This window comes from Macaca fascicularis, chromosome 7, assembly GCF_037993035.2.
Source record: "Macaca fascicularis isolate 582-1 chromosome 7, T2T-MFA8v1.1".
In the NCBI taxonomy this organism is placed as follows: Eukaryota; Metazoa; Chordata; class Mammalia; order Primates; family Cercopithecidae; genus Macaca; species Macaca fascicularis.
Genome location: NC_088381.1, coordinates 27298544 through 27322230, shown reverse-complemented (window position 1 = coordinate 27322230; position 23687 = coordinate 27298544). Strand labels below are relative to the sequence as shown.

General features: G+C 39.7%; 1 long non-coding RNA gene across 1 annotated transcript in view; it reads left to right on the top strand.

Annotated features, from left to right (window-relative positions):
• LOC123574426 (uncharacterized) overlaps positions 1 to 1546 on the top strand; it is a 57421-nt gene extending 55875 nt beyond the window's left edge. Inside the window, exon 3 of the long non-coding RNA XR_012414969.1 lies at positions 1409 to 1546. This is a non-coding gene — a long non-coding RNA (uncharacterized lncRNA). The remainder of the gene's footprint in view (positions 1 to 1408) is intronic.
• Positions 1547 to 23687: the final 22141 nt, after the last annotated feature.

Here is a 23687-nt window from a genome sequence, read left to right as displayed (position 1 = left end):
CTGGTATGTAACCAACTTGATCATGATGTGTTATCTTTTTGATATGCTGTTGGATTCAGTTAGCTAGCATTTTGTTGAGGATTTTTGCATCATGTTCATCAGGGATACTGGCCTGCAGCTTTCTTTTTTTGTTATATTCTTTTTGGATATTAGGGTGATACTGGCTTCATAGAATGATTTAGGGAGGAAAGATTCCCTTTCTCTATGTTTTGGAATAGTTTTAGTAGGATTGGCATCAGTTCTTCTGTGAATGTCTGATAGAATTCAGCTGTGAATCCATCTGGTCCTGGGACTTTTTATGTTGGCTTTTTTTTTTTTTTTTTCCTGATTCTATCTTGCTGCTTGTTATTAGTCTGTTCAGCGTTTTTATTTCTTCCTGGAGGCTATCCTCATCATAAAGTAGCAAAGAATTTGGCTGAATACTGTTCATGTTCTAGTGTTTGGTAAAAGGTATAATGAATGAGCAATGAAATTGGACATTTAGGCCAGGCACGGTGGTTCATGACTGTAATCCCAGCACTTTGGGAGGCTGAGGTGGGCGGATTGCCTGAGGTCAGGAGTTTGAGACCGACCTGGCCAACATGATGAAACCGCATCTCTACTAAAAATAGAAAAATTTGCTGGGTGTGCTGGCAGGCACCTGTAATCCCAGCTACTTGGGAGGCTGAGGTGGGAGAATTGCTTGAACCCAGGAAGCGGAGGTTGCAGTGAGTCAAGATTGTGCCACCGCACTCCAGCCTGGGCAACAGAGCGAGACTCCGTCTCAAGAAAGAAAAGAAAAGAAGGAAATTGGACATTAGCTGAGATTGCTTTTTTTTTCCTTTTTTTTTTTTTTTTTGAAATGGAGTCTCTCTCTGCTGCCCAGGCTGGAGTGCAGTGGTGCGATCTCGGCTCACTGCAGCCTCCACCTCCCGGGTTCAAGTGACTCTCCTCCCTCAGCCTCCCGAGTAGCCGGAATTACAGGTGCCCGCCACGCTGCCTGGCTAATTTTTGTATTTTTTGTAGAGACAGGGTTTCACCATGTTGCCCAGGCTGGTCTCCAACTCCTGAGCTCAGGCAATCTGCCCGCCTCGGCCTCCCAAAGTGCCAGGATTACAGTGCTTTACAGCGAGCCACCACTCCCAGCCTTAGCTGAGGAAATTTCTAAGCAAAGTGTTAAAGGAGCAGCATGGTCCCTCCTTACTGCTTATAGTAAAGTGCAAGAGGAAGAAATAAATTGAAAATAGAATTGTTAAGCAAAAAGGAATTAGAACATAAAGATTTGGAAAATTCTAAGTCTGTTCATATTATTTTAAAAATAAGAAGGTGTGTTCAAAGAGAACACAAAGGGCATATCAGACCACCAATTTGATAAAAAAGATTAGCATGGGTGTGAACTATGAACCAAATCAGCCATGTATCTCAACAGAAGCTGGGAATAAAGACAAGATTATAGCAGCAGAAACAGTGCCAGCTGGGACTAAGCAGAGGGAAACTGTCAGCCTTCTTAGATCCTGCAGGACTGGATAATAGAGCTGTGAACATGCACTATTCCTCAAAACAAGAGAAGAAAGAACCCAAAAATGATTCGAAGATCATCAGGCCACCACTCCCACCATAGGACAAGAATGCCTAACTTGGGGAACAGGGCTGCCTCCGCCTCAGTTTCAAAGAGAAGGACCAATGCCCAATGGAGCCATGGGCGCAGGGCCACCTGAAGCAGCAGAGGCACAGCACTATTCAGCAGAGCCACTGAGGTACAACTCCAGCCTGGCAGAGCCATGGGTGTGTGACCTCCACCAGAGACAGCCACACAGGCGGGACTGCTACCCCAGTGGGTTCCAGAAGGCAGAGCATTGAGCCAAAGTAGCTCATCAAGCCTTAACATCTTACGAATTTTGCCTTGATAGGTTTGGGACTTTCTTGGGACTCCATCATCGCTTTCTTCTTTCCTATTTCTCCTTTTTGGGATGCGAATATTTATCCTATCCCTTTCCCACAGTTTTATTTTGGAAACACATAACTAATTTGGTTTCACAGGTTCACAGCTGGAGAGGAATTTTGCCTCATGCTGAATCTTACGTCTATTCTTATTCATGTCTCATTTAGATGAGACTTTGGACTTTGAACTTTAGAGTTCAGACTGCAATGAGTTAAGACTTTTGAGGCTGTTGATTTGGAATGAATGTATTTTGCATATGAGATGGACAGGAGTTTTGGGGGTCCAGTGGCAGAATGCTATAGACTGAATTGTTGTGTCCCGACAAATTCATATGTTGAAATTCTAACCTCCAGTGTGATTGTATTAAGAGGTAGAGACCTTTGGGAGGTAATTAGGTCATGAGGGTGGCACCCTCATGAATGGCATTAATGCCCTTATAAGAAAAGACATGAAGGCTTGATCTTACTCTCTCTCTGTCTTCCCACCATGTGAGAATGCAACAGCAAGACAGCCATCTATAAACCAGGAAGAGTGCCCTCATCAGACAATGGATTTGCTGGCATTTTGATATTGGAATTCCCAGGCCCCAGAACTGTGAGAAATAAATTTATCTCATTTAAGCCATCCAGTCTGTGGTACTTTGTTATAGCAGCCAAAACTAAGGTGGGTATAAATCTAAAAACTATGTACAAGATCGGTGGGTGCGGTGGCTCACGCCTGTAATCCCAGCACTTTGGGAGGCCGAGGCTGGTGGATCACAAGGTCAGGAGTTCAAAACGAGCCTGAACAACATGGTGAAACCCCGTCTCTACTAAAAATACACAAGTTAGCTGGGCGTGGTGGCGCGTGCTTGTAATCCCAGCTACTTGGGAGGCTGAGGCAGGAGAATCACTTGAACCCAGGAGGCGGAGGTTGCAGTGAGCCGAGACTGCACCACTGCACTCCAGCCTGGTGACAGAGTGATACTCCATCTCAAAAAAAAAAAGAAAGAAAGAAAACTTTGTATAAGATCTATATGAAGAAATCTATATAACTAATGAAAGATATCAAAGAACAAAATAAATAGTGGGATATTCCATGTTTATAGCTAGGAAGACTTAATATTATCAAGAAGTCACTTCTTCCTAACTTAGTCTGTGGATTAAATGCAATCCCAGTCAAAATCCTGGCAAGTTATTTTTCAATCAATTTATTGATATATATCAATAAACTTTTTCTAAAAAAGAGAGGCAAAAGACCCAGTACAGACAACATAGTATTGAAGGATAGCAAATTCAGAGGACTAATACTACCTGAATTCAAGACTTCAGGCTGGGCACGGTGGCTCATGCCTGTAATCCAGCACTTTGGGAGGCCGAGGGGGCAGATCACCTGAGGTCAGGAGTTTGAGACCACCCTGCCCAACATAGTGAAACCCCATCTCTACTAAAAATACAAAAATTAGCTGGGCATGGTGGCACACACCTGTAATCCCAATTACTTGAGAGGCTGAGGCAGGAGAATCACGTGAACCCAAGAGGCAGAGGTTGCAGTGAGCCGAGATCATGCCACTGCACTCCATGCTGGGCAACAGAGTAAGACTCCAACTCAAAAAAAAAAAAAAAAAAGGACTTCCTATAAAGCAGCAGTAATCAAAACGATGTGGTACTGGCAAAAGAATAGACAACTAAATGAATGGAACAGAAGAGAGCCCAGAGAAAGACCCACATAAATACAGTCAACTGATCTTTGACAAAGGAGCAAAGGCAATACCGTGTTGCAAAAATAGTCCTTTCAACAAATGGTGCTAGAACAACTGGACGTCCATACAGAAAAAAAAAAAAAAAAGAATCTAGAGAAAGATCTTACGTCCTTCTCAAAAACTAACTCAAAATGGATCATAGGCCCACATGTAAAATGCAAAACTATAAAACTCATAGAAGAGAACAGAGGAGAAATTCTAGATGAACTTGGGACTGGTGATTACCTTCTAGATATAATGCCAAAGTCATGATCAATGTAAGAAACAATTGAGGCCAGGTGTGGTGGCTCACGCCTGTAATCCTAGCACTTTGGGAGGCTGAGACAGATGGATTGCCTGAGCTCAGGCAGGAGTTAGAGACCACCCTGAGCAACATGGTGAAACCCTGTCTCTACTAAAAATACAATTAGCAGGACATGGTGGCACGCGCCTGTAATCCCAGCTACTCGGGAGGCTGAGGGACAAGAATTGCTTGAACTTGGGAGGCAGAGGTTGCAGTGAGCTGAGCTCGTGCCACTGCACTCCAGCCTGGGTGACACAGCGAGACTCCGTCTCTAAATAAATAAATTAAATTAAATTAAAAAGAAACAATTGATAATCTCGACTTGATTAAAATTTTAAAAATTTCTGCTGTGTGAAAAACAGTGTCAAGAAAACAAGAAGCCACAAACCAGGAGAAAATATTTGCAAAAGATACATATATAAAGAACTTTTAAAGCTCAACAATAAGAAAACAACCCAACTTAAAAATGAGTAAAAGATTTAAACAGATTCCTCACCAAAGAAGATACACAGATGGCAAGGAAGCATATGAAAAGGTGTTCAACATTATATATCCTTAGGAAATTATGAATTAAAACAACAAATATATACCATTATAGCCTATTAAAATTGCCAAAACACAATACCAAACGCTGGATGTGGAGCAACAGGAACTCTCATTCATTGCTGGGTGGAATGCAAAACGGTATAGCCACTTTGGAAGAGAATTTAGCAGTTTCTTAACAAAACTAAATGTACTCTTAACTGCACAATTCAGCAATCATGCTCCATGGTATTTACCCAAAGGAAGTGCAAGCTTACCTTCACACAAAAACTTGTATGTGAATGTTTGTAACAGCTTTATTCATAATTGCCAAAACTTGGAAGCAACCAAGCTGTCCTTCAGTAGGTAATGGACAAATTGTTGAAAATCCAAACAATGAATTTTTCAGCACTTTAAGAAGTGAGCTATCAAGCCACTAAAAGACATGGAGGAAACTTCAATACATATTATTAGGTGAGTGCAAAAGTAATTGTGGTTTTTGCATTGTTGGAATTTGCCCTTCGATATTGGAATACATTCTTAAATAAATGTGGTTATGTTATACATCATTTTAATGGGTATATCTTGCTTTATGTTTTTGTTTTTGATTTTGCTAATGACTTATTACGTGCTCTTTATTTTATGTTTATTTTAAACTATGGAAATGATGTTAGCCAAAAAACAAATTCAAGAGATTTTCTTTTTTGATTTCGAAAGGGGTCATTTAGCAGGGAAGAAAACTCTCAACATCAACAATGCATTTGGCCCAGGAACTGCTAACGAACACACAGTGCAGTGGTGATTCAAGAAGTTTTGCAAAGGAGAACCTTGAACATGAGGAGCGTCGTCGCTGGCTGTTGGAAGTTGACAGCTACCAGTGGAGAGCAATCATCAAAGCTGATCCTCTGACACCAACACGAGAAGTTGCTGAAGAACTCAACATCAACCATTCTATGGTTGTTTGGCATTTGATGCAAATTGGAAAGGTGAAAAAGCTTGATAAGTGGGTGCCTCATGACCTGAGTGAAAATTTTTAAAAAATCATTTTAAAGTGTCATCTTCTCTTATCCTATGCAACAACGAACCATTTCTCGATCGGATTGTGACATGCATTGAAAAGTGGATTTTATACAACAAACTGTGATGACCAACTCAGTGGCTGGACTGAGAAGAAGTCCCAAAGCACCTCCCAAGCCAAACTTGCACCGTAAAAAGGTCATGGTCACTGTTTGGTGGTCTGCTGCTGGTCTGATCCACTGCAGCTTTCAAATTCCCGGCAAAATCATTACATCTGAGAAGTATGCTCAGCAAATCGATGAGATGCACCAAAAACTGCAATGCTTGCAGCTGGCACTGGACAACAGAAAGGACCCAATTCTTCTCCATGACAATGTCCCCCACACATTGCACAACCAATGCTTCAAAAGTTGAACAAATTGGGCTACAAAGTTTTGCCTAATCTTCCATATTCACCTGACTTCTCACCAACTGACTACCACTTCTTTAAGCATCTGGACAACTGTTTGCCGGGAAAATGCTTCCACAACCAGCAGGATGCAGAAAATGCTTTCCAAGAGTTCGTTGAATCCCAAAGCATGGGTTTTACACTGCAGGAATAAACAAAATTATTTTTAGTTGGCAAAAATGTATTGATTGTAGTAGTTCCCATTTTGATTAATAAAGATGTGTTTGAGCCAAGATATAATGATTCAAAATTTACGGTCCCAAACCACAATTACTTTTGCACTAACTTAATACTAAGAAAAAAAAGCAGGTCTGAAAAGGATATATACTGTATAATTCCAACTATGTGGCATTCTGAAAAAGGTAAAACTTTGGAGACAGTAAAAAGATCAGGGGTTAGGGGGACGGAAGGATAATAGGCAGAACACAAAAGATTTTTAGGGTAGTGAAACTCTTCTGTATGGTACTACAATTGTGGATACCTGTCATTATACATTCATCAAAACCCATGGAAGGTACATCACCGAGAATGAATCCTAATGTAAACTAAGGACTTAGGGTGAAAATGATGTGTCAATGCAGGCTCATTGATTGTAACAAATGTACCCCTGTGGTGTGGGATGTTCATAGTGGGTGAGGTTATACAGGTATGGGGGTTGGGGGGAATGTATGGGAACTGTCTGTACTTTCTGCTGTGAACCCAAAACTGTTCTAAAAACAATGGAGTTAGGCCGGGCGCGGTGGCTCACGCCTGTAATCCCAGCACTTTGGGAGGCCGAGGCGGGCGGATCACAAGGTCAGGAGATCGAGACCACAGTGAAACCCCGTCTCTACTAAAAATACAAAAAATTAGCCGGGCGCGGTTGTGGGCGCCTGTAGTCCCAGCTACTCGGGAGGCTGAGGCAGGAGAATGGCGTGAACTCGGGAGGCGGAGCTTGCAGTGAGCCGAGATCGCGCCACTGCACTCCAGCCTGGGTGACAGAGCGAGACTCTGTCTCAAAAAAAAAAAAACAATGGAGTTAATTAACTTTTTAAAAAACTACCCGAGAGCCTGAGCATGGTAATTCACACCTGTAATCCCAGCACTTTGGGAGGTCACTTTGGGAGGATCACTTGAGCCCAGGAGTTGAAGACCAACCAAGACCCTGTCTCTACAAAAAAAAAAATTTTTAATTAGAGGGTGTGGTGGCATGTGCCTATGATCCCAGCTACTCGAGGGGATTGCTTGAGCCCAGGAGTTTGATGCAGCAGTGAGCTATGATCAGGTAGAGTTCATCTCATCAGAACAGTAGATTTCAGAAGGTAGGGATTAATATCTTTTTTTTTCTTTTTTTTTTCTTTTTTTTTTTTTTTTGAGACAGAGTCTCGCTCTTGTTGCCTAGGCTGGAGTGCAATGGCACAATCTCGGCTCACTGCAACCTCCACCTCCCAGGTTCAAGCGATTCTCCTGCCTCAGTCTCCCAAGCAACTGGGATTACAGGTGCCCGCCACCACATCTGGCTAATTTTTGTATTTTCGGTAGAGACCGGGTTCACCATGTTGGCTAGGCTGATCTCAAACTCCTGACTTCTGGTGATACGCCTGCCTTAGCCTCCCAAAGTGCTGGGATTATAAGCGTAAGCCATCGTGCCCAGCCATGGATTAATATCTTTGAAGTACTGCAGAAAAGCAATGGTAAGGTTATAAAATCTATCTCTCTGTCTCTCTCTCTCAATAATATGGCCAAAATAAAGACTTCAGACATTTAAAGCAGGCAGTTTACTGTCTCAGTTACTCATTTAAAAAATGACTAAACTTTCTTATTTGGGAAAAATAAAATAAAAACATAGAGAGGCTTCCATTGGCCAAATATAGGGAAAAAATGAACATCAAAAGGAATATTGGGCCTGGGCACAGTGGCTCACATCTATAATCCCAGCACTTTGGGAGGCTGAGGCAGGCTGATCGCTTGAGCCCAGAAGTTCGAAACTGGCCTAGGCAACATGGTGAAACTCCATCTCTACAAAACAACACAAAAGTTAGCCAGGTGTGGTGGCACATGCCTGTAGTCCCTGCTACTCGGGAGGCTTAGGTGGAAGGATCACTTCAGCCCAGGAAACGGAGGCTATAGTGAGCCATGGTCATGCCACTGTACTGCAGCCTGGGCAACAGAGTGAGACCTTGTCTCAAAACAACAACCACAAAAAGGATATTGACTACATTTGATTTAAACATACTGAATATATAAAAATCCATGAGTTCACAATGTTACAGAATCAAAACATAAAAGTAAACAAGAAAAAGCAAATACACACCCATGCAAACACTTGACACTATAAAAACCTAGGGTACAATATTTACTTTGAAAAATTGGCAATTAAAAATCATTGAGAATTAATCCTGCCTTTCCTGAGTGAAGTATACGTCAGAGTAACCAAATACTTAATGAGGGAAAGTTCTTTATAAAAGAACTCCAGGTAATAAATTAAAGGAACAATAAATTGGAAATTTTCTATTTTACAACATAATGAAACAGTTGATACAACAGGCAAAGCTCATCAATGGCTAAAACTACTAAATTAAAGATTGAGAACTTTACAATAAAAGAATCAGACCATTACCACCTGAATCTTCTGATCAATCTTATCATCTCTTATAATGACACAGACATTCTAGACCTCCTGAGACAATACAATATAAAGTACAATATATGGCACCAACTGGGAACTATTTTTGTCAAAAATATTGAAACTATCAATGTTCTGAGACTCAGTTAACCTAGTTTCCACTTACTGGGAATAGGTCTTAGAGGGATATGTTGGATGATACTATGAGGGAGCAGAGAAATTCAGAATGTAGAACATTCTACAAGACAACTCCTCTAAACTCATCTAATGTCTTCTATAAGTTAACATCTTTTTTTTGTTGTTTCTTTTTCTTTCTTTTTTTTTTTTTTTTTTTTTTTTGAGATGGGCGTCTCACTCTGTAGCCCAGGCTAGAGTGCAGTGGCACAGTCTCGGTCACTGCAAACTCCGCCTCCTGGGTTCAAGCGATTCTCCTGCCTTGGCCTCCCGAATAGCTGGGACTATAGGTACAAGCCATCAGGCCCGGTTAATTTTTGTATTTTTAGTAGGGATGGGGTTTCACCCTGTTGACCAGGCTGGTCTCAAACTCCCAACCTCAAGTGATCCACCACCTCAGCTCCCAAAGTGCTGGGATTGCAGGCGTGAGCCACCACCCCCTGCCTGTTAATGTTATATATATATATATATATATATATATATATATATATATATATATATGAAGTAGGGGGACTATACTAGATCAGTGATTTCAACCAAGGGTGATTTTATACTCAGGGGACATTGTCAAAAAATTGTCCAAATTTTTTGACAACTTTCCCACAACAATTATCTAGTCCCAAATGTCAGCAGTGCCACTGTGAAAAATTCTCTACTAGATTATAGGAGATTGAAAAGACTTAGCAGTCTAATTTAATATGTGGATCTTATTTTGATCCTTATTTAAACCAAAAAACACAAGAAGACATTTTTGAGACAATCAGGGAAATTTGAATATAGTCTGGATATTAAATAATACTGAAGAATTATCATTGGATATGATACCAGCATTACTTATGGTAAGAAAATATCTATAATTTTTAGAGATGCATACTAAAGGATGTAGGAATTAAATGGTATAATGTCTAGGAGTTTCTTTAATATATTTCAGCAGGCTGGGCACAGTGGCTTATAACTGTAATCCTAGCTTTGGGAGGCCGAGGCAGGCGGATCACCTGAGGTCAGGAGTTCGAGACCAGCCTGGCCAATGTGGTGAAACCCCATCTCTACTAAAAAATACAAAAATCAGCCAGGCGTGGTGGCACGTGCCTGTAGTCCCAGCTACTTAGGAGGCTGAGGCAGGAGAATCTCTTGAACCCAGCAGATGGAGGTTGCAGTAAGCCAAGATCGTGCCACTGCACTCCAACCTGAGCAACACAGCAAGACTCTGTCACAAAAATAAAATAAAATAAAATATTTCAGCATGAAAGAATATATAAGTATGAAAAAATATTGATAATTCTAGAATCTTGGTGATGACTTTTTGGGAGTCCCTGTATTTTTGTGTATGTTTGATAAAATTTTTTATTTAAATATTCTTTAGAAATACAGAATTTAATCCAGAAGGAAAAAGAAATAGGTAAGAAGCAATGATTGTTGTTCATAAAAGAATCGTATTGGATAGTAAGACCCCTCTATTCAGACCTGAATGAATAGGGTGAGCAGCTGGTGCTCAAATCCTCAGCGTGATAAGCTGCAAGCCAGCCAGGCATTTTGAATCAGAATTCACTGAGAAGAAACAAGCCCTTCATGCATTCCAAAAGACACCGTATGTGAAAAAAATGTATTTTGTTGGGTTCATTCTAATTTAGAAGTTATAGTTACACGTATCTGCTGAAGAACAATAACTTTTTCATTTCATTTTTGTAATACAGGCTTTTGAGAAATTTGAATACTCTAAAAAACTTTAATTCAGAGAAAACTGTTGAGCTAATGAGGAAGGAATCCTCTAATGTGACTTGTTTTTCTGTGTTTTTAAAGAGACTGTCATTTTTCACATCTCAGTTTATTTGATGACTGTACCTCTCAAAATATTAGGAAAAGATTATTTTCTATTTGTGATTTTCCTTAGATTGTTATCATGCAAGGTCCAGACACCTAACATGACCTCATTAGTGTTGGCTGCTGAGATGGGTGTGTGCCTCATGATTCCTGGTGACATTAATGGAAAGTTAAAGCCATACTTGCACTAGCCAAGTAGAATCCTACTGTCTGCTGGAAAGCAGCTGTGGAAAAAAAAAAAAAAATCATTCACTTGTAGGACACAAGTGTGGACCACAGTATGAGCGACTTTTACTGGTGTAGTAGGTTGAATGGTGGCTGCCAGAAAGATGTGTCCAAGTCCTAACTCCTGGTACCTATGAATATCACCCTGTTGAAAATAAGGCCTTTGCGGCTGAGCGCGGTGACTCATGCCTGTAATCCCAGCACTCTGGGAGGCCGAGGCAGGCAGATCATCTGCTTGGGAGTGTGAGACCAGCCTGACCAACATGGAGAAACCCCATCTCTACTAAAAATACAAAATTAGCCGGGCATGGTAGCGCATGCCTTGTAATCCCAGCTACTCAGGAAGGCTGAGACAGGAGAATCACTTGAACCTGGGAGGCACAGGTTGCACTCCAGCCTGGGCAACAAGAGTGAAACTCTGTCAGAAGAAAGAAAGAAAGAGAGAAAGAGAGGGAGGGAGGGAGGGAGGGAGGGAGGGAGGGAGGGAGGAAGGAAGGAAGGAAGGAAGGAAGGAAGGAAGGAAGGAAGGAAGGAAGGAAGGAAGGAAGGAAGGAAGGAAGAGGAAGGAAGGAAGGAAGGGAAGGGAAAGAAAGAAAGGAAAGAAATAAAATAAGGCCTTCGCAGATGTAATTGAAAACCTTGGGATGAGATCATCCTTTATTTAGGATGGTCTGTGTCCTTATAAGAGAAAAGAGAGGGAGATTTGAGACACAAGAGAGACATAGGGGAAAAGCCATGTGAAGATGAAAGCAGAGATTGGAGTTATGCATCCACAAGCCAAGGAATGTCAGAAGACAGGAGAAATGCGCCGGGTGCAGTGACTCACGCCTGTAATCTCAGCACTTTGGGAAGCCACGGTGGGCTGATCACCTGAGGTCAGGAGTTCAAGACCAGCCTAGCCAACATGGTGAAACCCTGTCTCTACTAAAATACAAAAATTAGCCGGGTGTGGTGGCAGGCACCTGTAATCCCAGCTACTCCGGAGCTGAGGCTGGACAGTCCCTTCAACCTAGGAGGCAGAGGTTGCAATGAGCCGAGATCACGCCACTGTACTCCAGCCTGGGTGACAGAGCCAAACTCTATCCCAAAAAAAAAAAAAAAAGAAGAAGAAGATAGGAGAAATGCATGGAACAGATTCTTCCTTACAGTCCCCAGAAGGAGCCAACTCCACCAATACCTTGATTTTGGATTTCTGGCCTCCAAAATGGCGAGAAAATAAATTTATATTGTTGTAAGCCACCCAGTTTGTGATTATTTGTTTTGGCAGACATAAGAAGCTACTACTACTGATATGGGGCAGGCTCTCAAAGAAATACCCTGATGAACTGGAATAAATGACTGTAAGTAAATAGATTCTTAAATAGTCTCTGTTTGGTCATTCATTTATTCATTCTTTCACTCAACAAATATCTATTTATTACATACTTGGCTCTAAAATATGACTGAGAAGTTTTAGATTATTTGACACATTCTTGTCCAGGGTAAATTTGGTTACTGCTAACCCTGTAGGTGAGAGAAAGTTTACTGTACAGATTTTGTACTTCACTTTGAAAGCTCTGTTAATTTTTTTTTTTTTTTTTTTTTTTGAGACGGAGTCTCGTTCTGTAGCCAAGCTGGAGTGCAGTGGCGCCATCTCGGCTCACTGCAACCTCCACCTCCCAGGTTCAAGAGATTCTTCTGCCTCAGCCTCCCAAGTAGCTGAGACTACAGGTGTGTGCCAACAAGCCCAGCTAATTTTCGTATTTTTAGTAGAGACAGGGTTTCACTGTGTTGACCAGGATGGTCTCGATCTCTTGACCTCGTGATCCGCCCGCCTCAGCCTCCCAAAGTGCTGGGATTACAGGTGTGAGCCACTGCACAGACTGGTTATTTTTAAAAGCTCTCCAGGTGATTCTAATATGCAAACAGGGTTAAGAACCTCCGCCTTACTTTTTTTTTTTCTTTAAACATAGTTATTTGTATTTAGGTTTCATTACTCCAATTTCAGGATAAAATATAGTTTTCAACTATATTTGTTGTTTCAACAGATTTTTTTTCAGTGTTTCAGTGTTTGACACTGAATTGCTTATTTCCCTTGGAAATGTTTATTTTAAAATTTTATTTCAATAGTGTCTGGGGTACAGGTGGTTTTTGGTTACATGGATGAGTACTTTAGTGGTGAATTCTGAGATTTGTGTGCACCTGTGTGCGCCTGTCACTTGAGCGGTGTCCTCTGTACCCAATATGTCATCTTTTATCCCTCATCCCCTTCCCAGCCTCCTCCCAGCTGAGTCCCCAAAGTCCATTATATCACTCTGTATGTTTTTGCGTCCTCATAGCTTAGGTCCCATTTATAAATGAGAACATACGATATTTGGTTTTCCATTCCTGAGTTACTTCACTTAGAATAATGCTCTGCCTTACTTTTAAGGATACAAGTGCATATGCATATTATGACTGTCTCTACTGTGAAAGCAGAAATTGCTGATATACCTAGAAACACACGGATAGACATTCATTCTCTTTGTTTCTCGACATACATAAAAAAAAAAAAAACACTGCTCAGCATGACACCAACTGGCTGACATAGCACATTCTTGATGACCATTTTCCCAAGTTCCCTGTGAATCACTACACAGCTTTTTTTTTTCAGTTCACCCAATTCTTCTCTCACATGCGGGTGCAGGGAGCAGCTGTCCATTGTGCAATAGCAGTGGACTGGAAGATAGAAGATATGGATTCTAACCACATACTGTCCCTAACTAGCTGTGAGGCATGAGGCCGGACACTCAATACCTCTGAGACTGCAAAATAGCAATGATTTTACTGTCTGGTCCAGCCACTTCATAGGTTTGAATAAAGATCAAATGAAATGTGAAAGCAATCATAAGCCATAAATTGCCATGTCAAGATAACAACATGACTATGGACTTAAGAGCCTCTGGGATAGAGCAGAATCATTCTTCTCCTTATTTTATCTAGGTAGTCCCCTATGCACCTGCAGTTTCCCCTTTATTCTCACTGGAAAGTATGTGCTATCATAGAAAAACAGATGAAGGAAGACAGATACATGTACAATAATGTATTTTTGCAGTGCTTACAAAAGAATGCCATGTGCCCATTTAAAAAATGAGATAGTGGCCGGGCGCGGTGGCTCACGTTTGTAATCCCAGCACTTTGGGAGGCCAAGATGGGCAGATTGCCTGAGGTCAGGAGTTCAAGCCAGCCTGGCCAGCATGGTGAAACCCCATCTCTACTAAAAATACAGGCAGGTGCCTATAATCCCAGCTATTTGAGAAGCCGAGGCAGGAGAATCGCTTGAACCCCGGAGGCGGAGGTTGCAGTGAGCTGAGATCACGCCATTGCACTCCAGCCTGGGCAACAGAGTGAGACTCTGTCTCAAAAAAAAAAAAAGAGAGATAGCGCTATATGACCCATATAAAATGATGTTAATGATAGATTGTTAGGTGAAAGCAGCACAGTACACAGGGTATAATCTCATCTTAAAATTACATAAAAATGTTTGGTAATGCATGGAAAATGTCTAGAAGGATACTTTCCCGTCTGTTCCCACTGCGCATTAGGATTGATTAAAGAAGGGACTTTTTATTTTTACTTTGTAAATTTCTGTAATATTGAAATCGTTTTATAATGAGCACATATCATTTTCATAATTTAAAAATATATATTAAAATGTAAATTGAGGGAAAACAGATGGTGAGAGTATTACAGCCTAGGATTAGTAAAGAGTCAGAGAGTGGTCCAGGTACAGTGGCTCACACCCATAATCCCAACATTTTGGGAGGTTGAGGCAGGAAGATCGCTTGAACCCAGAAGTTTAAGAGCATTCTGGGCAAAATAGTGAGACCCTGTCTCTATGAAAAAATCTAAAATTGGTCAATTATGGTGATGTACACCTGTAGTCCCAGCTACTTGGGAAGCTGAGGCAGGAGGATCTGTTGACCCCAGGAGATGGAGGCTGCAGTGAACTGTGATCACACCACTACACTCCAGGCTGGACCACAAAGGGAGACCCTGTGTCGAAAAATAAATAAGTAGATAATAAATAAATGAACAGTCACAGAGTGTAATTGCCCTAAAGTTGTTCCAGTGCCTGGACCCAGACAAAGCATGCTATAAGGGAAGCATCCAGCTCTCACAATCCATTATCAACAACCTTCGAGAATTCACAGAGATTAGAGGTGACAGAAGGCTGAAAATGGTTGAGGGTTCTGATTTTTAAAAATCGGGAATTGTGAGCTACAAGGGTTCAGGGTTATCACCAGGAAAAGTCTAGAATGAATTATTATTAAATATTTGGTTTGTGAACATTTAGAAAGGCACATGGTGGTCATCAGCAGATGACACAGATTCACTAAGAACGAACCATGACAAACTAACCTATTATTTTTTGTTAGGGTAACTAGATCAGTAGCTCAGGGGAATATCACAGACTTAGTATATGTTGATTTCAGCAAAGCTGTTCTTTCACAAAGTGTCCCACAACATAATTTTGGAAAATACCCACAATGCAAATTATTAAAGGATTCATAGCTGTTTATAAAATCATATTCAATGACTATATCTAGATATATGTATCCAATACAATAAGTGCCTGTCTTTGACCCACTTCTCTTTAATTTTTTTTTTTTTTTTTTGAGACGGAGTCGCTGTCTATTGCCCAGAATGGAGTGCAGTGGCATGATCTCGGCTCATTGCAACCTCCGCCTCCTGGGTTCAAGCAATTCTCCTGCCTGAGTCTCCCGAGTAGCTGGGATTAAAGGCGTGTGCCACCATGCTCAGCTAATTTTTTGTATTTTTAGTAGAGACAGGGTTTCACCATGTTGGCCAGGATGGTCTCGATCTCCTGACCTCGTGATCCACCGGCCTCAGCCTCCCAAAGTGTTGGCATTACAGGCGTGAGCCACCACGCCCGGCCTTCTTTCATATTTTTATCATAACCTAGACACAGACATTGAAGGCAACCTTCCCAATTTCTCAGATGACACAAAGATGAAAGGAATAACCACTAGCTAAAGCACAGGATCTATGTCCAAGATATTATTAATTTACTGAAATGCCAAGCTGAAACCAGTGATGGACCTAATGGGTGGTAGAATGAGAAATTTCAGTTTCGTGCAAGAAAGAACTTTTAACTATAGTTCTCTGACAATGGAATAGGTCATTATTGGGGGAGGGGATTGGAGATTGGCCCATCAAATGTTCCTACAAATAAAAAAACTAGTGGATTCTGACTGAAAAATTAATAACAGACACTAAATGTTAACAGATTTCAAAGATAGTGGAAATTAACATAGGTATAAAATTTGTTTTCATAATGAAAACAGATCCTGAGCAGGACCTTGAAGAATCAGTAAATCGTATAGATGCATGAAAGAGAGTAGGTCATTCCAGAAGCAAGACTAACGTGGCATTTTCCAGTCACAAAGTGACTGAGCTGGCTGTGGTTTTGGTGATTAAAGGAAAACAAGGCTGGGGCCAGATTATGGAAGATCTGGGACCAGTAAAGAAGTTTATATTTTGTACAGTGGAGAAAGGATCAGTCAGGCTCTGCTTGCATGCATCTGAAACAAATTCTGGCAAATTCAAGAGAGGAATTTACTGGAAAAATACAAGTAGCTCCCAGAACAAATGCAAAGACTAGAGAACCAGGCCTGGAAACATTAGAAAGCAAAGTGGACTCTAAGGCTAAAAAGTAGGAACTAGAAAAGTGGTCTTGAAGCAGGCCAAGGCTCCATGCGAGCATAAATGAATACCCAACCATGTTTAATCTCTTTATTACATTGCTAAGGATTCAAATTAGAGGGATGAACATTCCAAAGCTCTAGTTTGAGTTATATGTCCTTCCCTTAGCTGAAAAAGAGAAGTACTAGATTAATAGTTGGTTTTTTAAAATCCAATAGAAGAGATAATCCCCAAAAGGGAATTGAAGTGTGAAGGAGAAATAAATACAGAATAGCCAATAGACAACAAAAGTTCACTACTGGCACTGTTAGAGGTTTTGAGCAAGGAGGCAATGTGTTGAAAATAGTGCTATATGGAGATCTGGCAATTTGCAAATGGACTGAAGGAATGGAAATCTAAAGGCAGATAATGAGTTTTCCAGGTATATAATGTGGCAGTGGTAATAGGATAGCAATGATGTTCAAAGTGAAAACAGTAAGCCTTAATAACTGCCTAAAGGTTAAGGAAAAGGAAAGAGTCAAAAATTACTATAAATGCTCTACTTAAAGACTGAAGGAATGATGGTTGTAGAAATAAGACAGCTGAGAAAGAGAGCATCAACTAGGACGGAGGTGAAAATTATGCTTATGGTGTTTAGCTGATGGGGAAAATGCTCAGTAGGAACTAGAACTAAATAGTCCATGAGGACTTGTTTGGAGATATAGACTTAGGAGGATTTGGCATAAAGATTGCAATAAAAGTCAGACCTCACTGTCTTACAGAATATATAAAATGATATGCAGAAATGGTTGAAAACTTCCATCCAAATTGTAAGAAGAAAAGAGTGTCCCCCAAAAAAAGCAGTTAGTAATGGAAGTTTTGGGAACTTAAAATGAGAACTTTTGTACTATAAACTTTTAACCATAAGCAGTATTATTTTTTCCATTTTTATTCTTATCCCATTTTCTCCCTCTACCCTGGATACCCACTCTAATTATATGCCCTTAAATATACATATATATATACACACACACACACATTTTTAAGGGATATATATATATGCATACACATATATCCCTGTAAAATATGTGGAGTGTTTTTGGAGTTTGTATTTAAATTTAAATACATATTTAAATTTGTGGCATTATGTTGCAGACCTCATTTTGTTATTTTTTCACTCAATACATCATGTTGCTGTAAGAACAAGAAAACCAAGTTGCTGCTTAGAAATGATGCAGCAGTTTACATTTCCACCAGCAGATCATGAGAGTTCTTCTCAATTCTAACATTTTCACCAACACTCGGTAATATCTTGTTTTTGCCAATTTGATGAATATAAAGTTGTGCCTAGTTGTTTAAAGTTTTTTCTTCCTAGTGAGATGGAATACCCCTGAAGCCCTCAGGTTTCTCTTTCAATATACTGCTTGATTGCGTTCTTTCTCCATTTTTCTGTTGTTTCCTTTTATTTACTGATTTGCACTAGTATCATTTATGTCCTAGAGCTGTGCAGTCCAATACAGTAGCCCCTAGCCATTAACCATTAAGCCAAGAGCACTCAAGTACTTGAAATATGGCTAGTCCAAATTGAGATATAATGTTAGTATAACATACACACCAGATTTTAAAAACTCAGTACAAAACAAAGAATGCAAAATATCTCAATAATCTTTATAATAAATTGAAATTATAGTATTTTAGATGTGTTAAATAAAATGTATTTTTAGAATAAATTTTACCTATTTTTTTTTGCTTTTTTTTTTTTTTTTTTTTTTTTGAGACAGAGTCTTGCTCTGTCACCCAGGCTGGAGTTCTGTGGCCGGATTCAGCTCACTGCAAGCTCCACCTCCCGGGTTTACGCCATTCTTCTGCCTCAGCCTCCCGAGTAGCTGGGACTACAGGTGCCCGCCACCTTGCCCGGCTAGCTTTTTGTATTTTTTAGTAGAGACGGGGTTTCACCGTGTTAGCCAGGATGGTCTCGATCTCCTGATCTCGTGATCCACCCGTCTCGGCCTCCCAAAATGCTGGGATTACAGGCTTGAGCCACCGCGCCCGGCCTATTTTTGCTTTTTATATTGTGGCTACTAGAAAATTCAAAATAACATACATGGCTGGCTTGTATTTGTGCAAGCCACAAATTATATTTCTATTGGAGATGCTATTCTAGATATCCTTAGTTAGTTTTAGACATTGACAATATCTTCTCTGGCTCTGTCCTCCATCTTAAGTTTGTATATGGTGTCTCATCAAATGTATCTATTTCTCACCATGACACCACATTAGACAACAACAATATCTATGTAAATGGCCCCCTGAAGTTGGGCAGTGAATAACATATGCACCCATACATAGCCCTGATTTTTGCCTAGTGGGTTGTATTTTGTGCATCTTGTTTAATAAGTTCGTCCCACAGTTAGATCACAAAATTGTCCTTGTATTATTTTTATAATTAAAAAAGAGAAAAACAGGATGTTGTGCTATAGAAGAAAGTGGTTTATAAGGTCAAAAAATGCAGATTTTAGCCAAAAAAGATGACGATAGGGAAAAATCATTTATGCTGGATTTTATTATTTTTGACAGCAATGTTATCTTTCTAATTATGTTTTGGTTAGGCAAATGTTAAAATTTGCATTCCAAAGAGCACATTAACAGATGGTAAGGAAGACAGGCCACAGGCATGCTGAGTGACAGGCTGACTCCAGTTTCAAGTCTAAATATTCACTGAGATTAGTTTTCACAATAAGTAAATAACCTTGATGTAGATAATAAAGAGCTGGCAGTCATTGCAAAGATCATAAGAGAATGTTTAGATTTATACTTATACTATTCTGAAACATGCTTTTTGGAATATCACTTGCTTACTCTGGAAAGTCATCCAGTATCCATTCCCTATCAAATCCAAACTGCTCAAATCTGTCAGTGGAGACGCCCATAAACTGGCCCCATCCAGTTTTGTGTGTCTCATTTTCCCAACAAACTATACATTCTACACAGATAGGTATCATGTCTAACATTAATACTTCTTCATCGACATCTTTTTTTTTTTTTTTTTTTTTTTGAGACGGAGTCTCGCTCTGTCACCCGGGCTGGAGTGCAGTGGCCGGATCTCAGCTCACTGCAAGCTCCGCCTCCCGGGTTCACGCCATTCTCCTGCCTCAGCCTCCCGAGTAGCTGGGACTACAGGCGCCCGCCACCTCGCCCGGCTAGCTTTTTGTATTTTTTAGTAGAGACGGGGTTTCACCGTGTTAGCCAGGATGGTCTCGATCTCCTGACCTTGTGATCCGCCCGTCTCAGCCTCCCAAAGTGCTGGGATTACAGGCTTGAGCCACCGCGCCCGGCTATTCATCGACATCTTGAGAGATGTTATCGTTTAAAATTTTCTAAATTACTTGAGTAAAATGCTCTGTGCTTAGCATGAAATGGCTAAAATTTATGTGAGCAACAGTTTTCACCTTGAAGTAACTCACCTGACCTCATACAAAAGAAAAATACCAATGACAGAAGCAAGTAGAAAATAATATGTTCAAAATGAGATATCAAATGATAAGGTATTTAAAAGTTGAGGTCAACCTCAGAACTGCTAATATGCCCATTACAACCACAGAAATATAGGTTTGCAGTAATAAGTATTGTAGTCTTCTTCAAACCCTTTAATTCAAGAAAGAAGTTGAAAGGTTATAAAAAGTCAAAGGTAAAGAGACCAACTCACCTCAGACCAAGTGTAGGATGTTTAGAGATTGAAGTCATTTATTCCTGATTAATCCTGGGAATTCCAACTCACTTTAAGTATTAACACTTACCAGAATTTAAAACAGTTAATTCCAAATTAAAAGCTGACCTTTCTTTTTACTCAGCCTCTAACTACAGGCTTCATTATGACTGTGTGAATGTATAATTTTCATTTTTAAAAGTTTGTAATACTTGTGGTACAAGTCTGGGCATTACATTAAGAAAACCAAATGTTTTTGGTATCTTTTATGACAGTTATAACTTCAGTGTCTACTGGAAATATTTGCAAAGGCAAGAATTTGTCTTTCAACATTATATTTGACATAGAATAGAAATGTATTTCCCAAGGCAAAATTGTACATACTTTACAAAATTCAGCTGTGATTGTTCCCAAGCTCAATTCTTCTCTGTGTCCACTCCTCCATCTAGATTTATTTTCCTTCTTGTTGAAGTACATTAGTTGGTAGTTCTTTCAAGTATCTATGGATAATAAACTGTCTGTATTTGTATATCTACAAAGGTATTTTACCTTTACTCTTCAGTGATAATCACGACATAGACTTTTATTTTGAAAGCTATTAAAAATGTAATTATACATTCTCACACTCATAATGAAACATCAGCACATTGAAGATATTATTCTACTGTTTTCTGGCATTTATTTTTGCTAATGAGAAATCCAATTGTCTTTCCTTTCTGGTTAACCTGTTAGTTTTAGGATATTTTTTTCCTTTTCCATTGTTCTCCCATTTCATTAAAAATATCCAGACGTTAACTTAGTTTTTTAAATCCAGCTCGAACACAAATGTGCTCTTTATGTATTTTATATTTTTTGCCTGAGAGTTTCTCTTCAGCTAGAGTTATAACTTCTATGGTGTTCCATGAATACCTGGATAATAGAAGCCTCCCTATGGGATGGTTTCACTGTTACTTATGCCTGAGTCCTGTGGGTTTTACAAATCTTTATGTTTGTGTCTTGGTTTTGGACAGATGGTATTTAGGATAACCCCCACTCAGAGGTGGTTTGCTAAGGCCTCTATTGCTTGCAGGTCATCCTGTTTTCGTCTATGTAGAGTTGGCTCACATTTGCAGCAACTCTTTTGGCCTTTGGGTTTTCCTGGTCCCCATTCTTAGACAGTGTAGTAATTTTGCAGCTCCCTACAGGCACCAGGCACAGGGCAGCAGCCTCAGCTCCCAGCCCTAGATTTGCCCTATTCCAAAGACACAGATCAATTTGGTTCCTCCTATGGGCAGCAAAGCTTCAACTCCTTCTCCCTTTTATATCTATGTATTTCTGGAGAATTTTTTTTTCTTGATTTTGAGCTTGGGTACATATTTCTTAAATTATTATTATTACTTTTAGTCCAACATTCTGTGTGTAGAGTGGGTTAGCCATCTGGACTAGATCCTTTCACATTACCTTTTGTTTTTGTTTTTGTTTTTGTTACTTTGGTATAGATGACCTTAAGAAACCAGAGAGTAGATCCAATAACAAATGTTAATTGTGGCCTTCTGTCTGTTTGTCTTTCCATATTGGGAAGTTCTTAGCAATTAGAGCCATCAAAACAAAATTGGAAAAATTTTTCTTTATTCAGAACAGGTAACTTTAGGACACAATGAAATCTAAAGACATCCTATCAAAAGTGACAGCTATATCATAGAAGCATTAGCTTGGCATTTATAGATTGGGTTCAAGTAGAAAATTGGCCTAAAGATCAAAACTTTCTGAGATCATTTGGAATAAAAGCTAATCCTCACGTTGAAATTAATGCAATGAATAATGGTCTTTTGTTGAAGCACTGATGAGGTCACGTCTAGTCCAAGCAGAAGCCTGTCAATCTCATATTGTGGTCTACGTTTAATCAGGCCTTTGTTTTCAAGTTCACAAACACTAGAAATTCAATCTAAGATTTACACATTGCTAACTCTAACGTCATCAATTTACAGCTCTGAAGTTGCATCTGCTGGTCCATAGGGCATGAGGACTTTTAGATCTGCATAAAGTTCATCAAAATTTTCTCAACAATATTTGTGTTTTTATTTATTTATTTATTTATTTATTGAGACAGGGTCTCACTCTGTCACCCAGGCTGCAGTGCAATGGCACAATTTTGGCTCACTGCAACCTCCACCGCCCGAGTTCAAGTCATTCTCCTACCCAGTCTCCTGAGTAGCTAGAATTACAGGCATGTGCCACCACACCTGGCTAACTTTTTTTTTTTTTTTAGTAGAGACAGGGTTTCACCATGTTGGCCAGGCTGATCTCAAACTCCTGGCCTCAAATGATCAGCCCGCCTTGGCCTCCCAAAGTGCTGGGATTACAGACGTGAACCACCACACCTGGCCTCAATAATATTTGATATGAATCGAAAACATGTAAACTAAGAAAGCTTTAAGGGCGTAATTATATATTCTTAAAATTAGGGAAAAAATCAACACATGAGATTACAGTGAAATCCATACTCAAATCCTGCTGATACATTGTTACAATCCTTTCGGAAAGTAATATGGCAACATAGGTGGCAAAAACCACAATGTTTTTCCTGAAACGGTTAAGACCAATTCTAGGAGTTTACGCTATAGAACTAATTCAACAGAAGATTAAAACTATGTACATGAAGTTATTCATATGCAAGACTGAAAACTCAGAAACAAGTTAAATGTCTTTGTAAGTCACAATCTTTTAAGTTTTCAATTACCTTAACTAATGATGGCTTATTGAGAGATAAAATGGATTATGACGACTGACACATAGTTTCAGAACTAGAATCTCTTAAAGTATAAAACATTTTGTTGCATTGTCATCATCAAAGTAATATTAACTTCTCAGTCCCTCTTCAGGTACTCTGCTTTTAAAGAGACTTGGATATTCTTTAACTCTGCTTCCACTATTCCTACTACTGCCAAACTATTTCCCTTATGTCTCAAGTTGAAATGTCCTCAAAAAGAGTATCTGATTATTTGGGGCATTTACTATGCAATATTGAGGGGTCTTTGTTGGGCAGAGCTTGCCCACAAGACTATCACAGATCCCTGACCAAGGTCCAATGTCCACAGCCCTGATCCAATTAGCAGTACCAAGGATAGTAAGATGACACAGTACATTCCTTTTTCAGTCTTGAGATTACCTGATTTTTGCAATCTGAAAGATAAAAGGTTTTTAAAATGAATATTACTTAGTTATACACTTAATACAAGTTGTCCTTAATTGTTCGTTCTTTTGATAAAAACATGACCATACTCTGTTCAGCATGATTCATATTTGCAGACAGATTTCTAAAATTAGGAAAGGTCATTGCCCAGCAAAGAGACACTTCATTATGTAACCATTTCTGAGATTCTGTAATAAGAAAATATAGTGCATTCATTTCTCATTTCCTGGACCTTAATAAATCTGTTCCTGTTATTTTTTCCTAAAACTGTAGCTGTAGAAAAACATAAATACTTATCAAATAGGCAGGAAAGGTGCCAAGAGATTTACTCATACTCATGTTTATCAGAAAAAAACATGTCTAGAAAAGAGTTGCCCATGTTATGCAT